The 19,405-nt window shown below is 40.2% G+C and overlaps 1 non-coding gene across 1 annotated transcript; it reads right to left on the minus strand.

Moving 5' to 3' along the window:
• Window positions 1–13,284: 13,284 nt before the first annotated feature.
• On the minus strand, window positions 13,285–13,389 carry LOC116466112 (U6 spliceosomal RNA). Its single transcript, XR_004247369.1, has one exon. It is a non-coding gene; the product is annotated as a U6 spliceosomal RNA (small nuclear RNA).
• Window positions 13,390–19,405: the final 6,016 nt, after the last annotated feature.

The raw sequence follows: 19,405 nt of genomic DNA on the forward strand, positions 1-19,405 counted from the left end.
ATATGGGTCTCACTGTCACCCAGGCTAGAGTGCAGTGACTCACTGCAGCCTCAAATTCTAGGCAATCCTCCAGGCAATACGAGCTTGCCCCAATAGATAATCCAATGAAGGCTGTGAACCAAAATTTCAGTTACAGCAGTTTCCATGGCAGTTCCATGGCTTCTCAAATTGCTGGGATTATAGGTCTGAGCCACTGTGCTCAGCCACGAAACTCCAATTAAAATAGAAGGCCGGGCACAGTGGCGGCACATGCTTTTAATCCTAACACCTTGGGAGGCCAAGGCAGGAGGATTGTTTGGGCCCAGGAGTTCAAGACCAGCCTGGCAAACATCGCAAGACCCTGTCTCTACAAAAATTAAAATTAGTTGGGTGAGGTGGCACTCACCTTCAGTCTTGTGACGCTAAGGGTAGGAGGATCGCTTGAGCACAGGAGAGCGAGGCTGCAGTGAGCCGTGATTGCGCCACAGCACTCAGCCTGGGCGACAGAGTGGGACTTTGTCTCAAATAAAATAAAATAATTCTAGTAGTGTCCACAAGAATCACCTGCAGACCCCGAGGATCTTAGACTTTGAATATTCACCCTGACTGCTCCCTTTACCTAGAATGCCCACTGATCTTAAATTAGTCTAACTCCCCGCCTCTCCATTTGGCTACCCCTGCTCATCCTTCAAAACTCAAGTAAGATTTTCTCCTTAGCCAAGAGCCCTCTTTGAGCATAATTCACTTCCCCACTTCTCCTATAAGCCCCCACAGCATCTTTCAAATTTCTGTGTAGTTAACACATTACATGGCATATTTTGTTTGTCTTTCCCTCTGCCCAGAAGGTAAACTCAGTCTATTCACACACCTAGTATCTACCATAGTAGGCAGCTCAACAAATATACACTAAGAAATGTTATTCAGAGTCTTGAAAAGTAGTGAATTGGCCGGGCACAGTGGCTCACGCCTGTAATCCCAGCACTTTGGGAGGCCGAGGTGGGGCGGATCACCTGATGTCAGGAGTTCGAAAGCAGCCTGACCAACATGGTGAAACTCCATCTCTACTAAAAATACAAAATTAGCCAGGTGTGGTGGCAGGAGCCTGTAGTCCCAGCTACTTGGGAGGCTGAGGCAGGAGAATCGCTTGAACCCAGGAGGCGGAGGTTGCAGTGAGCTGAGATCGCGCCATTGCACTCCAGCCTGGGCAACAAGAGCGAAACTCTGTCTCAAAAAGAAAAGAAAAGTAGTGAATTAATTTGATCAAATAAAAGGAGCTTAGAGAGCTCTATCTACAATAAGCTTTGACACTACAAAATTTTCCAGTGATGTTTAAGAGGAAAAAACTGAGAAGCAGTGTTCACTTTTCTTTCAGTTTCTTCTTTCCAGGAGGATACTAAGAAGTAATGATGTCTCTTTTTTTATGCTCAGAAAAATCTCAGATGAGGACAATCATCTTTATTTCTATTTTCAGCACCAGTTCTTGCTGCGTGGCTGTGAAAACGACTGACAGAAATTATAACCAGGTACCGACTGCTCTGTACTTTTTCTTTCTCTTCCAGGTTCGGGATGGCACATTCCTAATTCCCTCTTGACCACAAAATGTGAGGATCTAGGCTCAAATCTGCAACGCTTGTGTCTAAGAAAAAAATTGTTTTAAAATTTCCATTTAACAAAAATACAGATGCCGAGCCATATAATCATCGGTCTTTGATCACTCAGCAAATCACAGAACAAGGAACAAATCCTAGAGGGGATGACAGGGAAGTTTTTGACCCTATAGCCCGGCAACCTCAACATGGAGCTGGAACCCTTTCCCACATTAATCGCAAGGCAAGCAAGTGACAGATTTTTACTTTTTAGTCCAATCTTTTTAAATCAATTATAAAAGATGACAAATATACACCTCTCTTGGGATACTTTAGATAGGGCCTTATATAAGTATTATGTGTCCTAAAATCAGGCAGATCTTTCTTTATCCCCATCACATATTTTACATTTCTGAAAGTAAAACAGGAAATTACTTCAAGAAAATGCCTGGAAGAAAATCAAATATTTTTCAAACTATTCAGAAGAATGGAATTCTTCAAAAATTAAAAGTTGCCAAAGGGAGCCAGGCAGGTTGGGTCACACCTGGAACCTCAGTACTTTGAGAGGCTGAGACAGGATGATCACTTGAGGCCAGCAGTTTGAGACCAGCCTGGGTAACATAGTGAGACCATGTCGCTATAAAAAAATAAAAAAATTAGCCGGGCCTGGTGGTGCATGTCCGCAGTCGTAGCCACTCCAAAGTCTGAGGTGGGAGGATCACTTGAGCCCAGCAGTTTGAGGCTGAAGTGAGCTATAATCACGCCACTGCACTCCAGCCTGGGCAAGAGAGCAAGATCATCTCTTTAAAAAAGGGAAAAAATAAAATAAAATAAAATAAACTTGCCAAAGGGGAAAAAAAGCAAGTAATGTCTAACTATTTAAAGCTCAAAGAGAGAAAAAACAGCTGTTATTCCACTATTATGCTATCATATTTGGCTACCCCTTTCACTGGGTTATTATTATTGGTATCTGGGAATATACCCGGACCTTCTCTGATCTCCTGTGTCCCAACAGTCCAAAGGAGAGGGATAGCCAGCTGCTTCTCCTTGTCTCATTGTCTGGCCATGGGGAATGCTTTGGCTGTCACTTGCAGCTCCTTTTCTGAGTCTGTAGTGACTGGGGAAGTGCCTAGGTGGTTTTATCTTTTCTAGATGCAGAGGATGCAACAGGGAACCAGAAACGCCTTCCTGAAAATGTCATTTGTTTGTATTTTCTGGGTCTCTTACAGAGTCTCTGAGACTCATGCAGAGGCAGAAAAGGATACTCTCTATCTCCCTGTGACTTTTATTAAATCCTAAGATTTTGAAATGTAGTAACTGGGACTCATTCTGATCTTAGTTGAATGAATTCTCTTTTTTTTTTTTTTTTTTTTTTTTTTTGGGGCAGAGTCTCGCTCTCTCGCCCAGACCAGAGTGCAGTGGCGCAATCTCGGCTCACTGCAAGCTCCACCTCCCAGGTTCACGCCATTCTCCTGCCTCAGCCTCCCTAGTAGCTGGGACTACAGGCGCCTGCCACTGCGCCCAGCTAATATTTTGTATTTTTAGTAGAGACGGAGTTTCACCGTGTTAGCCAGAATGGTCTTGATCTCCTGACCTCGTGATCCACCCGCCTTGGCCTCCCAAAGTGCTAGGATTACAGGCGTGAGCCACCGCGCCCGGCATGAATTCTCATTACTGTGTTTCTTTTCCATGTTAAAGAAATATAATATTTGTGCTTCCTTAAAACTAAAATTACAACTGAAATCAGCGTAGTGAGTGGTTCACTTAGAGTGGAAGGTTTAAAGCACTAGAAGAGTTTATATTTAATAAAATTACTCACTTGGCCCAGTGCAGTGGCTCACGCCTGTAATCCCAGCACTTTGGGAGGCCAAAGCAGCTGGATCACCTGAGGTCAAGAGTTCGAGACCAGCCTGGGCAACATGGTGAAACCCTGTCTCTACTAAAAATACAAAAAAATTAGCCGGGCCTAGTGGCAGGCGCCTGTAATCCCAGCTACTCAGGAGGCTGAGGCAGGAGAATCACTTGAACCCAGGAGGCAGAGGTTGCAGTGAGCTGAGATTGCGCCATTGCACTCCAGCCTGGGCGACAGAGCAAGACTCCTTCTCCAAAAAAAAAAAATTACTCACAAATCTATAATTGCCTCCTCTTTCTACTTGGCTTTACATTTTCCTATATCCTGTGATTTATTGCAAGTTACTGCAAATACCTTTTGAAGTCCATATGAGTAAATATTATAAGTAAATAACTAACATAAAACATTTCCTTTTTTTTTTTTTTTTTTTAGAGATGGGGTCTCTCTCTGTCACCCAGGCTGGAGTGCAATGGTGTGATTACAGCTTATGGCAGCTTCAACCTCCTGGGCTCAAGCAGTCTTCCTGACTTAGGCTCCCAAGTAGCTGAGACCACAGGCACATTCCACCATGCCAGATTAACTTTTTATTTTTTATTTATTTATTTATTTATTTTTTTGTAGAAAAGGATGTCACTATGTTGCCCAGGCTGGTCTCAAGCTCATGGGCTAAGTGATCCTCTTGCTTCAGCCTCCCAAAGTGCTGGGATTACATGCATGAGCCACCATGCCTGGCCTAAAACATTTTCTTAATCATCACTGTGTGCTTATGTGTTCTGGTACTGTTCTGTATGCTATGGGGAAAGGCTAATAAGATATTTTGGGTCCTTTATTTATTTATTTATTTTTTATGCTGAAGCCAATTGTTTGGAATATTTTGGGTCCTTACGTAGATTGTAACCCAGAGACTCAGATAAGGAGTGATACCTTATTTATACTATTTATCCACAAGTCAGGCATTATGTTTGAAATGTTTTTCTAGTAGTACTAATGAGCTTGTGCTGCACCAACCACTTATTCCTTAGTGGCCTCTTCTTTGACTCATGCATACATTTTATAGACGTCTTATAGTAGGGACTGTGGGTTTTGTTCTTGAAACAAAACAGAGATGACTAGAACACACCAGTTTCTAATTCCCAAGCCTGGCCTGATTTCTATCATCCTCTAACCTGCTAATCACATCTCCACGAAGAAGAGAGCCAAGTGCAGAGAGGAAAATGTTTCCCAGTTTTAATTGCAAAAATTTATGTAACAGCATGTGACACCAAACTCTAATAAACTGGCAAAGATCAAATCAACAAATACATAGCATGATATATGATGATAAATGATAAATATATAATGCAAGTTTATTTTATTTCTCTTGGGATAATGCTGAAAGGAAGAACAGAGATAATTAAAGGGAGAAAGTAATTTGTTTGCAAATATTAGGAACATCTTCTGAAAAGGCCAAGAGGCAGAAAGGAAACGGAGACTGTGGAAATGATTTATGAAAAATAAGGAAACAAAAGTACCTGATGGACTTACAGACTGTAAATCAGCAAAGACACGATGGGTAATAAAGGTCATTAAGACAGAACTAACTGGTGGAAAGCGCTCGGCCGGGCGCGGTGGCTCACGTCTGTAATCCCAGCACTTTGGGAGGCCGAGGCAGGCAGATCACGAGGTCAGGAGGTTGAGACCATCCTGGCTAACACGGTGAAACCCCACCTCTACTAAAAATACAAAAAATTAGCTGGGCGTGGTGGCGGGCGCCCGTAGTCCCAGCTACTCGGGAGGCTGAGGCAGAAGAATGGCATGAACCAGGGAGGCGGAGCTTGCAGTGAGCCGAGATCCCGCCACTGCACTCCAGCCTGGGTGACAGAGCGAGTCTCGAAGAAAAAAAAAAAAAAAAAGAAAGAAAGCGCTGGAGCCTGCAGTCAATATCTTTAACTTTATTTAGAAAGGTGCTATAGAATTTTTGAGGCCTAATAGACCATAGAAGTGGCATTTGAGAGAAGGATTTTAAGATCCTTAAGAAAATAAACCATTTAGAATCAGCCAGATTGATAAGGAAGGGTAATGTTCTGTTTATGGCAGAAGAGCTATGAGAAGTTCAGAGAGAAAAAAACAACAGTATAATTTAGTTATTAACTGTAGGGGCAGGGGGCAGAAAATAAGGCTCAGCATTCCTAAAAGATGAATTTCATGATCTGCCTTACTCTTCGGTAGGATTTATAGGCATTGCAGCATTACGGTTTTTACATCATAGGCAGTGTCTGCCTTCACGGCGAACATGGGTTTCCAAGTCTCCTGGCAGCTGTTTAGCCTCAGAATAGGTCCCTTAATGACGGCACAAATTTTTTCTTCCATCCATTCTCACAGGTACAGTGGTAATCTCAACTTTTTAGAGTCAGAAGGAAACTCAGAAGACATACTAGTTCAACTTGCTCATTTTACAGGTTGGAGAGGATATATGATTTGTTAAAGGCCATACAGTTAGTTTAGTGCTGAAGCAGAGTAAAACCCAGGCTTACAAGTTCTCAATAGTGTTGCCAAATGTATTTGTTTCTATTTCAAATATGCCAAATGTATGTTTATCCTATTTTGAAAGGACCAGTTAGCCAATTATTCCTCTAGTTTTTGGAAAAATGATAAAGTGCCATGTTAAACATAAAACAGTGAAGTTATACCACTTTTTTTTTAATTAAAAAAAATAGAGGTCGGGCATGGTGGCCTATGCCTGTAATGCCAGCACTTTGGGAGCCCGAGGTGGGTGAATCACTTGAAGTCAGGAGTTTGCAACCAGCCTGGCCAACATGGTGAAACCCTGTCTCTACTAAAAAATACAAAAATTAGCTGGGTGTGGTGGCAGGCACCTGTAATCCCAGCTACTTGGGAGGCTAAGGCAGGAGTATCACTTGAACCTGGGGGACGGAGGTTGCAGTGAGCCAAGATCACAACACTGCACTCCAGCCTGGGCAAGAGAGTGGGACTTGCCTCAAAAAAAAAAAAAGAGAGAGAGAGACGGGTCTCACTCTGCTGTCCAGGCTGGTCTTGAACTCCTGGGCTCAGGCTATCCACCTGCCTTGGCCTCCCAAAGTGCTGAGATTACAGGCATGAGCAATTGCACTCCTGCCTTTTTCTTTACTTTTCTTTTTTCTTTCTTTCTTTCTTTTTTATTTTTCTGAGACAGAGTGTCACTCCCTTGCCTAGGATGGAGTACAGTGGCATGATTACAGGCGTGAGCCATCATACCCAGCTTTATCTCACTTTTTTTTGAGACAAAGTTTCACTCTTGTCGCCCAGGCTGGAGTGCAATGGCATGTTCTCGGCTCACTGCAACCTCTGCCTCTTGGGTTCAAGCAATTCTCCTGCCTCAGCCTCATGAGTAGCTGGGATTACAGGCACCTGCCACCATGCCCGGCTAATTTTGTATTTTTAGTAGAGACGGGGTTTCACCATGTTGTCCAGGCTGGTCTGAAACTCCTGAACTTAGGTGATCTGCCTGCCTTGGCCTCCCAAAGTGCTGGGATTACAGGCATCAGCCACCGCGCCTGGCCTATCTTACTTTTATCTAATATTCTTATTTCAAAATATTTCAGACATACAGAAAAAGATATAGTATAATAAATACACATGTACGTACTACCTTGCTTGAAAATATCCTAACATTTTGCCATTTTTTTGCTTCACATCCTTCAAAACAAATAATACAATAAAAATACAGGCAAAGTTTCCTGTATTCCTCCCCATCTCATTCCACTCTCTCCCTTCCTCCTCAGAGGTAACGGCTATCCTAAAATACATATCATCTCCCTTCATATTTTTATACTTTTGTAATACACATAGGTATCTACAAACAACAGATAACATTTTTCTTATTTTTAGGTATATGGCATCATACTCTACATATCCTTTTACAATTTGCTTTTTCCATTCAACATTATACTTTTGAGATTTATCCATGTTGATACATGTAGCTCTATTTCTTCTGTTTTCACTGATATATAGTATTCCCATTCTTTCTTTTTTTCCTATTGATTTTCTGCTTACAAAAATAAAAATATATAAACTTCCAATTTTTGGATTCATTATTGTTATAATCAGTAAGTAGAAAACCAAGTCACTCTGACATGAAGAGTCAGGTTTAAATGCTTGGGAAATAAGGAGGTGCAGGTTGCAGTGAGCCAAGATCACGCCACTGCACTCCAGCCTGGGTCACAGAGGGAGACTCCATATCAAAAAAAAAGAAAAAAAAATACCTGGGAAATAATTTTTAGAAACAGTGAAGCTAAAGCAAAACTGAAATTGTAAGTCCTGCATTTCAATGACACAATGAAAAAGGTTAAGAAGCCATTAAAATGAAATTTTTAGAGTGTCAAACACGAGATGAACAATTATCTTTTGTTCAGAAAAAGACAAGGCAGAATATTATATTTGCATACCAGTTACCACAAAATTCAAGTGAAATCTATATGGTTATTCTATCTCAGCAATAGAAAATTGCTTTTCTAAGCCTATTTATTAAAAACGGCAAAAAACAAATTTTCTATAACCTCAAAAGTTTTATTTTAGTAGCTTCAACAAGAATAATTTTTTATTACAGGTAATTACATTGATTATAATGATTGCTATAGAAAGTTTGTTTACTCTAAGTTTAAATTATAAACTATGTGTCAGCACTGTCCTGGGTACAAGAAGAAAAAAAAAAACATAGAAAAAAATTATAGACTATGTTTGATCTAGGAGGTTGATTTTTCTTAGTAATGTTATAATTAAACCAAAAGTTTAGTGTAAAACATTAAACTTTTTCTTGTTAATTTAGATGCACAATTAATATATAAAGCTTATATAATATATAAGGGTATTCTTTTTAAGTAAGTTGCCTTCCTAGAAAAATAAATAAATGACTTAAACACATTAAAATCCATGTAGAATCTGACTTTTCCAGGACACAGTTGTATCAACAAACCATAAATTATTTCTCCATTTTCTATCAATATTAATTTAGGTCTTTTTTTTTTTTTTTTTTGAGATGGAGTTTCACTCTTGTTGCCCAGGCTGGAGTGCAATGGCATGATCTCAGCTCACCACAACCTCTGCCTCCCAGGTTCAAGCAGTTCTCCTGCCTCAGCCTCCCGGGTAGCTGGGATTACAGGCGTGCGCCACCACACCGGGCTAATTTTGTATTTTTCGTAGAGATGGGATTTCTCCATGCTGGTCAGGCTGGTCTCAAACTCCCAACCTCAGGTGATCCGCCCGCCTCGGCCTCCCAAAGTGCTGGGATTACAGGCATGAGTCACCGTGCCCGGCCTAATTTAGGTCATTTCTAATTTTTTTGCTATTACAATGTTTTTGGTACTGTTCTGGTACTTACCATCTTGAGCACATGTCAGAGTTTCTGTAGGGCACATACCTAAAAATGAAATGTTAGGTCATAGGGTATGAATATCTTCATCTTTACTAGATATTGTCAAATTCCTTTTCAAATCAGCTCTACCAATAAGTACTATGTATACAAACGCATTGCTTGGCATTGTTAGATTTTTGAAATTTTTGTAAAGATGATGGGTATAAAATGTTTACATATTACATATTACATTATTATTAATATTAAATATTACATATTTTGTTTGCATTGCCCTGGTTACCAGTAAAGTTGAAGATCTTTTCGTATATATGTATTAGCTATTCAGCATTCTTCTTCTATGAATTCTTATTCTTTGTGAATTTCTATTTAGTGTTTCTCTTTTTCTTGTCCATTGGTAGAAATTGTTCAAATATTCTGAATCTTAGTCCTAGTCCTTGCTAGTTTTATATCTTGCATATATCTTCTACCTATGGCTTATTTTTTCACTTTCATTATGGTGACTTTTGTTGTATAAAAGTTGTTTACCTGTAATCCCAGCACTTTGGGAGGCTAAGGCAAGCAGATCACCTGAGGTTGGGAGTCTGAGACCAGCCTGACCAACATGGAGAAACCCCGTCTCTACTAAAAATACAAAATTAGCTGGGCATGTGGTGCGTGCCTATAATCCCAGCTACTAGGGAGGCTGAGGCAGGAGAATTTCTTGAACCTGGGAGGCGAAGGTTGCAGTGAGCAGAGATCGCACCATCGCACTCCAGCCTGGGCAACAAGAGCGAACCTCCCTCTCAAAAAAAAAATTGTTCATATTAGTATACTCCAATTTATCAATTGGTTCCTTCTGTTTTGTAATTTTGTGCCTTGAGATATCCCTCCTTATCTGAAGTCACAAAAATATTTTCTTTAAAAAATTTTGGAATTTTTCATTTTTTAATTGTTAATTCATTTGCAATTTTTTCTGCTTATATTATGAGGTAAGAGGCTAACTTTATTTTTCCATATGGGTACCCAGTAGTTTCCACATCACTTACTGAAGAGCCCATCATTTCCTCTCTGGTTTGTAACCAGTCATATACTAATTTACATATATGTATGAGCATTTATCTCAGTTCCATATTCTTTTCTATTAGCTATTTTTTCTCTACCAATTATCTTAATTCTTAACAGCTTTATAAGTCTTTATATTTAGGAGGGTAAGTCACCCTCCTACACACACCCTTTCCTTCAGTTTTATTTGTTTGTTTTTTGTTTTTTTTCTTTTGAGATGGAGTTTCGCTTTGTCGCCCAGGCTGGGGTGCAATGGCGCAACCTCAGCTCACCGCAACCTCCGCCTCCCGGGTTCAAGTGATTCTCCTGCCTCAGCCTCTCGAGTAGCTGGGATTACAGGTACTTGCCACCATGCCCGGCTAATTTTGTGTTTTTAGTAGAGACCGGCTTTCTCCATGTTGGTCAGGCTGGTCTTGAACTCCTGACCTCAGGTGATCTGCCCACCTCAGCCTCCCAAAGTGCTGGGATTACAGGCATGAGCCACCATCCCTGGCTTCTTCAGTTTTTAATGGTATATATTTTAGCCTTATATTTATATTAGACTTCAAACTATGGGAAATTGACTAGACAAAAAATTCATTCATGCGAAGAAATTGCAGACAGTCCAGATGAAGTCCAACTGTGTGTGCTGACAAAAATATGAGAAACTGCCTCCAATTAATGCTGAGTTGTGAGGAAACAGGAAATTGAACTGTAGGGAGAAGCAGGAAATATTACTGCAACCAAATAGCCAACAGGTAAAAGGGAGTTAAGATGGTCCTGGGACCCTGCTTCATTGCCGTTGTTTTCCTGCATAAGTCTTTTGAAATGAGATGATTGGATAAGAAAATTCTTTGCAAGATCTTATATAAGCTCTCATATCAACTTTATTCATGTATTTTATTTTAATTATTTTAGAGAGAAAGGTTTATTGCAAGATGGCTGAGCAAGGAGACAGAAGATGGGCTCAAATCTGCCTCCCCTCCTCAGCTCACAAGCTCACAAGCAGTATATTTAAGGACGGTGGTTTTGGGAGCTCTCATATCAACTTTATTATACTGACTTGATTCCTGAGCAGGTTTAAAGGAATAATATAAGGATATTGAGTATTTGTCAACTTTCAGCTTAGGAGAAAGTTAGTCACTCTTATATGAAGAGTCAGGTTTGAATACTTGGAAAACAATCTCTTCATGAACAGTGAAGCTAAAATAATGTGAGGTGGCACATGTAATTGCACTGGAATCTGCCTGCAGCTACAGTTCTCATGTAAACTGATTAATGTGATGATGCTTGTTCCAAAGCTCAAAAGGCTTCCCAGAGCACTACTGAACCCCAGTCCTACATTTGGCCTCTCTAGTTTGTTAACAAAGATTTGAAGGACAACAGTCTAGATGGAAACCTGAGCAAGATATCAATAAATAGAATGCTCCCTCCCCACCTCCCCGCTAACACCCCCAGCAAAAAAAAAAGTACAAATGGAATGAACATTCCATTCAGCATAACAATTGGGCTTTGTACTGAGAAACAAACAATAGGCATATATATATATATGTGTGTGTGTGTGTGTATATATATATATATACAGGCATATATATATATTTATATAGGCATATATGTGTGTGTGTGTATATATATATATACATACACACATATATATGCACACACATATATATCTATATATATATGCCTCGCTCTGTCATCTAGGCAGGAGTGCAGTGGTGTGATCCCACCTCACTGCAACCTCTGCCTACCCAGTTCAAGCAATTCTCCTGCCTCAGCCTCCTCAGTAGCTGGGATCATAGGTACCCACCACCTTGTATTTTTAGTAGAGACGGGGCTTCACCATGTTGGCCAGGCTGGTCTCGAACTCCTGACCCCAGGTAATCCACCCACCTTGGCTTCCCAAAGTGCTGGGATTACAAGTGTGAGCCACTGCACCCGGCCAAGATTTACCTTTTGGAATATAGTTAGGTTGAACCCTATGAAATGGCTGTTGTGGTAGGTCAGAAATGGCCAAATACCAGCAGATTCATAGGGTTCAGCTCTATAAAACAGGTCACAGTCTCACAAGTCTCACAATTTCATTCAGTAAACATTTACTGAAGGCTCTAATGTAGCTTTTGTTTTCAGGCAACTTTCTAGTGAGGGATTCTAAAATATAAACAAATATTTGCAAATCAGAATGATGAATGCAATAGTAAAGGCACAGGATAGCACAAAGGAAGGTGTCATCGCGTAAGCTCAATCAGGCAAGGAAAGACTTTACAAAGCAGGTGATGTTTAGCTGAGTAATTAGAAAGGAGTTGGGTTGGTTGAGGGATGGACAGTGTCTTTTTAGATGGAGTGAACTACCTATGCAAGATCTTTGAGTCACAAAACAGGATGGCAAGTTCCAGGAATAATGCTGTTAAATCATTTAGGATGTCTGGATCTATAGGGGAGGGAAGGTAGCTGGAGGCTGCAGGAAAATAGGAGTAAGGACAGAAAATAAGTGTGGAGAGAGATTAAACAGATATGGATTGTGGAATGAACAATTATAGGCCGCCTTCAATGTCATACTATAAGAATTTTGACTGTAAAGATGTAACAATTTTTTTTTTTTGAGACGGAGTTTTGCTCTTGTTGCCCAGGCTAGAGTGCAATGGCGCAACCTCGGCTCGCTGCAACCTCTGCCTCCCAAGTTCAAGCATATTACAAGCATGAACCACCATGCCCAGCTAATTTTTGTATTTTTAGTAGAAACGGGGTTTCACCATGTTGGCCAGGCTGGTCTCAAACTCCTGACCTCAGGTGATCTACCTGCCTGGGCCTCCCAAAGTCCTGTGATTACAGGTGTGCCCAGCAGGATATAACAAATTAAGTGTCTTCAATCAGATTATGGTAGGCTAGTGAAGCTTTAGCTGGGAGTTAACACGATCAACTTACCATTTTAGAAGGTAATTCTGTGAACTTAACAGTAGGGAGATTTGCTTAGAGTTTACAGGTATGAAGAAGTGAACTAAGGTAACAACCTGGAGATGCAGAGAATGGGAAGGAGTGAGAGATGTGGTAGAAGTAAAATTGAAAATGCTCAGCATACGTCTCTGGTCCTTTAGTTCTTTTGAAAAATGTGACATATTTTCTTTTCAAAGTTCTATATGACTAAAATATCTGCTTTGTGACTTTAAAACAACTGTTATTCTGGACATCTTAATAACAATAAAATCACTGCATTGTGAATTTAATTAATTACCATCTAATCTTAAAATGAATTTTAAAACTTGGGTTAATTTTTCATTCTATTTGCTTTCTATTTGAGACATTATAGATATAACCACAATCTTCATAGAATCTTCTACTGCAAAGGAACATTCTTTTTCCTAGTTCTGAATGAAAGCATTTCTGATATGTGAAGAATTCTCATTCCTAAAGGGGAAGTAGTAATGCCCACAATCTTCTCATCGTTATGCCACTTGATAAAGGGAAAAGCTCATTTAATTCTTTTTTAATTTGTTTTTAAAAACATAGAACACTTCACGAATTTGAATGTCATCCTCCTGCAGGGACCATGCTAATCTTCTTTGTATCATTTCAATTTTAGTATATGTGCTGCCAAAGTGAGCTGCTAATATACTCGTAATCCATTTTTTCCCCGGAAATCACTATCCATAAGAAATAATGTCAGAAAATGAGATTTTTATTAGTTTAATTATTAAATTGAGCAATGAGTATTTGAAATTATATATCCATGTGTGAAATTCAAATAATATTTAACTTTCATAATTCTTCCAACTTATTCACTAAAATCTTACCCTAAAAGCTAAATAAAATAATTTTTTTCTAGAAATTTTTTTAGTGATTCTATTCACTGGGGAAAAACATTATATAATATGTTTTATTATACTAGACAGTGTTGTTTCCAGTCATTGAATGCTATCTGACAGGACAAATAGTTGGCACCAAAACCACTAACACATTCAGAACCTAATCTCCCCTGAATCCAGCCTGAACTCTCAAAAACTGGCTGCGGAGTATACTGTACTTTGTAATAGAAAATTCACACTTTAACAAATGGACAAAAATAGTTATCTCAGCTCCGTTGTTAAAGACTGCTCCATACGTTTTTTTTTCACAATTAAGGTAATATTTATTTATTTATCTGTTTATTTGAGACAGGATCTTGCTCTGTCGCCCAGGCCAGAGTAAAGTGGTGTGATCGACTCTCTGTAAACTTGAATCCTCAGGCTCAAGTGATCCTCCTGACTCAGGCTCCTGAGTAGCTGGGACTACAGGCGTGTGCCACCACACTCGGCAATTTTTTTTTGTAAAGATAGGGTCTTTCTTTGTTGCTCAAGCTGGTCTTGAACTCCTGGCCTCAAGCAATACTCCCACCTCAGCCTTCCAAAGCCACTGGTATTACAGGCATTAGCCACCATGCCCAGCCATTAATACATTAATATTTAAATTTTATGGTTATGTCAGTGTTTGGAAAATGTGTTGGATTTTCTAATTTAGGCTTCCTTTATATATCTCGTCTACATCAAAAAGAAGTAACTGAACTATTTGATTCTGTGCCTGATTTTTTAATCAATTAATTTTTTATTTTTTTATTTTTTTGAGATGGAGTCTCACTCTGTTACCTAGGCTGCCATGCAGTGGCACAATCTCGGCTCACTGCAACCTCTGCCTCCCAGGTTCAAGCAATTCTCCTGTCTCAGCCTCCCGAGTAGCTGGGATTAGAGGCATGCACCACCACACTGGGCTAATTTTTGAATTTTTAGTAGAGACAGGGTTTCACCATGTTGGCCAGGCTGGTCTCGAACTCCTGACCTCAAGTGATCCACCTGCCTTGGCCTCCCAAAATGCTGGGATTACAGGCGTGAGCCACCGCACCCAGCCTTCTGTGCCAATTTTTATCTTTTGCAATCATTTCATAGTCTATACCTCACACTCTATCTCACTTTGACTTCTTCAATATATAGTACATTTTTATTACATTAAGATCAGTCAGGCCAGGTGCTGTGGCTCATGCCTGTAATCCCAGCACTTTGGGAGGCTGAGGCAAGAGAATCACTTAAGTCCAGGAGATGGAAGTTGCAGTGAGCCAAGATCATGCCGCTGCACTCTAATCTGGCTGACAGAGCCAGACTCCATCTCAAAAAAAAAAAAAAAAGAAAAAAAGATCAGTCAATGGTATAACAGTAAAAATGCTTTTTATGGAATACTGTTGTTAAACCTTCATTATACTGGTTGTTAAACTCAAAAAACATCAATAAAACATAGGCTGCTTTTGGATTTACAGCTGCTGTTTCAAAGCGTCATTTTATCTTATTTTATTTTGAGACAGGGTCTCGCTCTATTGCCCAGGCTGGAGTGCATTGGCGCTACCACAGGTCACTGCAGCCTCGAACTCCTGAGCTCAAGTGATTCTCCCACCTCAGCCCCCTGAGTAGCTGGAACTACAGGCACATGCCATAATGCCTAGCTAATTTTTAAATTTTTTGTAGAGATGAGGTCTTGCTATTTTGCCCAGGCTGGTCTTGAACTCCTGGCCTTGAGTGATCCTCCTGCCTTAGCATTTTAAATAATACTGAATTTTAAAATGAAAAAAAATTCTTCTATATGCAGTCACATTTCAGCATTTAGCAGCTCTGAAAAGAATTTAGAAAAGGTACCAACTGGCCGCAAGGCTAAGCCAGACAAAATCTGTTTCTGATAGGCACAGCTAGTTCTTTCTTCATTCCCACTGAGGAATGTGAAAAGCAATGATACTAAATCTAAACAACAACAAAAAAAAGTGTGTCAAATTCAAAATTGTTTTATTTCCTAAGTATTTTTTTCTTTTTTTTTTTTGAGACAATTTCTCTTTTGTCACCCAGGCTGGAATGCGATGGCGTGATCTGGGCTCACTGCAACCTCCACCTCTCAGGTTCAAGCGATTCTCCTGCCTCAGCCTCCTGAGTAGCTGGGATAACGGGTGCCCACCACCACGCCCAGCTAATTTTTGTATTTTTAGTAGAGACAGGGTTTCACCATGTTGGCCAGGCTGGTCTCAAACTCCTGACCTCAGGTGATCCACCTACCTCGGCCTCCCAAAGTGCTGGGATTACAGGTGTGAGCCACTGAGCCTGCCCTATTTCCTAAGTATTTTAACTACATATTGCTACTTAACAAACTACCCCAACTTCATGGCTTAGAACACAACCATCTTATTTGCTCACAATTTAGCAGGTCATCAATTTGGTCTGTGTTCAGCTGGGTAGTGCTTTTCTGGTCTCCCCTGGGGTCATTCATATAACTGCAGTCATGTGGCATCGTGGCTGGTGCTCGATGGTCTGGGATGGCCTCACTTACACATCTGGGGTTAGTGTTAGCTGTAGATGGGGCACCTCTCTCCATATGATCCCTCATTCTCATGGAGGGTAGATCAGGCTTCTTCACATGGTAGTCTCAGGATTTCAAGAGGGTGAGAGCTCAGAAAGTCACTTCCATAGCATTCTGTTGGTCAAAACAAAGTACAAGGCCAGCCCAAATTCAAGGGAATGAAGAAACAGTCTCTATCTTTTGATGGGAAGAGATGTAAAGCCACATTTCTTTTTTATTTAAAAAAATTTTGTTAAGTAAAAAAAAAATTTTAAGTAGAGACAGGGTCTTGCTATATTGCCCAGCCTGGTCTCAAGATCCTGGGCTCAAGTGATCCTCCTGCCTTGGCCTCCCAAAGTGCTGTTACTACAGGTGTGAGCCACCATGACTGGCCTAAAGTCACAATTAACAGGAGTGTATACAAAAAGGTGGGAAGAAGTAGTGACTATTTTTTTTCAATCTACTATGTTAACAATGGCCCAAAATTCAGAAACAATACATAAAAAGATTGATCAATTTGATTACACTGAAATAAAAAAATCTTATACTACAAATATACCATAAGTAAAATAAAAAGATAAATCACAAACTTGGAAGAATATTTGTAATTTATATCACAGACCAAAGTTTAATGTCCCTAGCATATAAAGAGCTTCTAAAAAACAGAAGAAGGAAGGGCTGACACACTGCAGGAAAATGCACTAGAGATATAAACAGACAGATTGCAGCAAAAGAAATGCAGAGTCCTTAACCATTAAAAAAAACGTTTTTATGGTCCCTAACCATAAAAAAAAACCAAAACTCCAGGTGTGGTAGCTTATGCCTGTAATCCCAGCACTTTGGGAGGCTGAGGTGGGAGGATCTCTTGAGGCCAGCAGTTTGAGACCAGCCTAGGGAATATAGTCACACCCTGTAGCTACAAAAAAAAGTATATTAAAAAAATTTTTTTGGCCGGGCACGGTGGCTCACACCTGTAATCCCAGCACTTTGGGAGGCCGAGGTGGGCGGATCACAAGGTCAGGAGATTGGGACCATTTTGGGTAACACGGTGAAACCCCGTCTCTACTAAAAATACAAAAAATTAGCTAAGTGTGGTGGCGGGCACCTGTAGTCTCAGCTACTCAGGAGGCTGAGGCAGGAGAATCCCTTGAACCTGGGGGGAGGAGGTTGCAGTGAACCAAGATCACGCCTCTGCACTCCAGCCTGGGTGACAGAGCGAGACTCCATCTCAAAAAAAAAAAAAAGACAATTTTTTTTTTAATGTCCAACCTCACTTTTTTTTTTTTTTTTTTTTTTTGAGACAAGGACTCAGTCTGTCACTCAGGCTGGAGTGCGGTGGTGTAATCATGACTCACTGAAGCCTTGACCTCCCAGGCTTAAGCAATCCTCCCACCTCAGCCTCCTGAGTAGCTGGGACTACAGGCGCACATCATCATACCCTGCTAAATGTTTTGTATTTTTTGTAGAGACAGGGTTTCACCATGTTGCCCAGGCTGGTCTCCAACTCCTGGGCTCAAGCGATCTGCAACCACAGGCTCCCAGAGTTCTGGGATTACAGGAGTGAGCCACTGGGTCCAGCCCGACCTCACTCTTTTTTTTTTGAGATGGTGTCTCGCTCTGTCGCCCAGGCTGGAGTGCAGTGGCACGATCTCGGCTCACTGCAAGCTCTGCCTCCCGGGATCACGCCATTCTCCTGCCTCAGCCTCCCCAGTAACTGGGATTACAGGCGCCCGCCACCATGCCCAGCTAATTTTTTGTATTTTTTAGTAGAGATGGGGTTTCACCATGTTAGCCAGGATGGTCTCGATCTCCTGACCTCGTGATCTGCCCGCCTCAGCCTCCCAAAGTGCTGGGATTACAGGCGTGAACCACCGCGCCCGGCCCCGATCTCACTCTTAATAAGGGAAATGCAAATTTAGACTGCACTGAGATATTTTTCGTCTGTCACATGAGCAAAAACCCAAATGTTAGGCCACTCACATACATTGCTGTTTCTGCGTGTAAAACAGGAAACAGGCACACACATACATTGTTGTTTTGGGAATGTAAAATGGTAGCCCTCCTATGAAAAGACTTTTGTAATAGCAGCAAAATTACATATGTATTTGACCTAGTAATCCCTCTTTCAGCAATCTATCCCAATGATACAGTGGCAAAAATACATATGCATGAAGCTATACATTGCAGCACTATTTGTAATAGCAAATACTAGACACAAGTCAAATGTCCATCAATAGGAGACTGTTGAATAAACAATCCATGGTATCCACACAACGTAGTTCTACGCAACCATGAAACACAATGAGAAATATTACTATCTACAATTTAGAGTACTCTCCAGGCATATACTTGAATGCAAAAAGCAAGGTAGAAAAATGTATGCGTATAGTAAATTACTGCTTATTTAAGAAAAAAAAATATATGTAATATATAGTTTATATATATTATATATATAAAGGATGGGAAGAATTTGTGACTAAATTCTTCTTATATATATTCTTATATAGATATGAGAAATTCTTATATTTTTTTTATATATACATATATATATAAGCTCTCTGTCTATATATATATAGCTAAGAAAGGATTTTGGCCTATCATTTTTTCCATTTTTTCTTTGTATAAGCTATATATATGCTATATATAACATATATATTATATATGCTATATGGTATATATAAATACATATATAACTTATATATATTATATATGCTATATGGTATATATAAATACATATATATATAGTTTATATAAAAAATGGAAAGAACGATAAGCCAAAATGATTCTGTATTGGAAAGTGGAAGGAACAGATGGAAAGAATATAGAGAAAGGGTATCACTATCTAACAACTCCTAATACAATCAGGAATCAATGGCTTCTAACATAATGAAGAGAAAAGCACCAAATATTATGCACCTGCTGATGGATGTATGAACATGAACTACAAATAATTCCCGCCAAAGCCAGGCACAGTGGCTCACCCCTGTAATCCCAGCACTTTGAGAGGCTGAGGTGGGAGGATCACTTGAGACCAGGAATTCAAGACCAGCCTGGGCAACACAGAGAGACATTGTCTCTATAAAAAAATTTTAAAAATTAGCATGTGCTTGCAGTCCCAGCCACTTGGGAGGCTGAGGTTGGAGGATTGCTTGAGCCCAGGAGTTGGAGGCTGCAGTGAGCTATGATAGTGCCACTGCACCCTGGTCTGGGCAACAGGATAAGATCTTGTCCCTAAAATAAATAAATAAATAGGATTTTGATCAAACCTCTAAATCT

Source organism: Hylobates moloch, unplaced genomic scaffold (genome assembly GCF_009828535.3).
Source record: "Hylobates moloch isolate HMO894 unplaced genomic scaffold, HMol_V3 SCAFFOLD_3, whole genome shotgun sequence".
NCBI classification, from domain to species: domain Eukaryota; kingdom Metazoa; phylum Chordata; class Mammalia; order Primates; family Hylobatidae; genus Hylobates; species Hylobates moloch.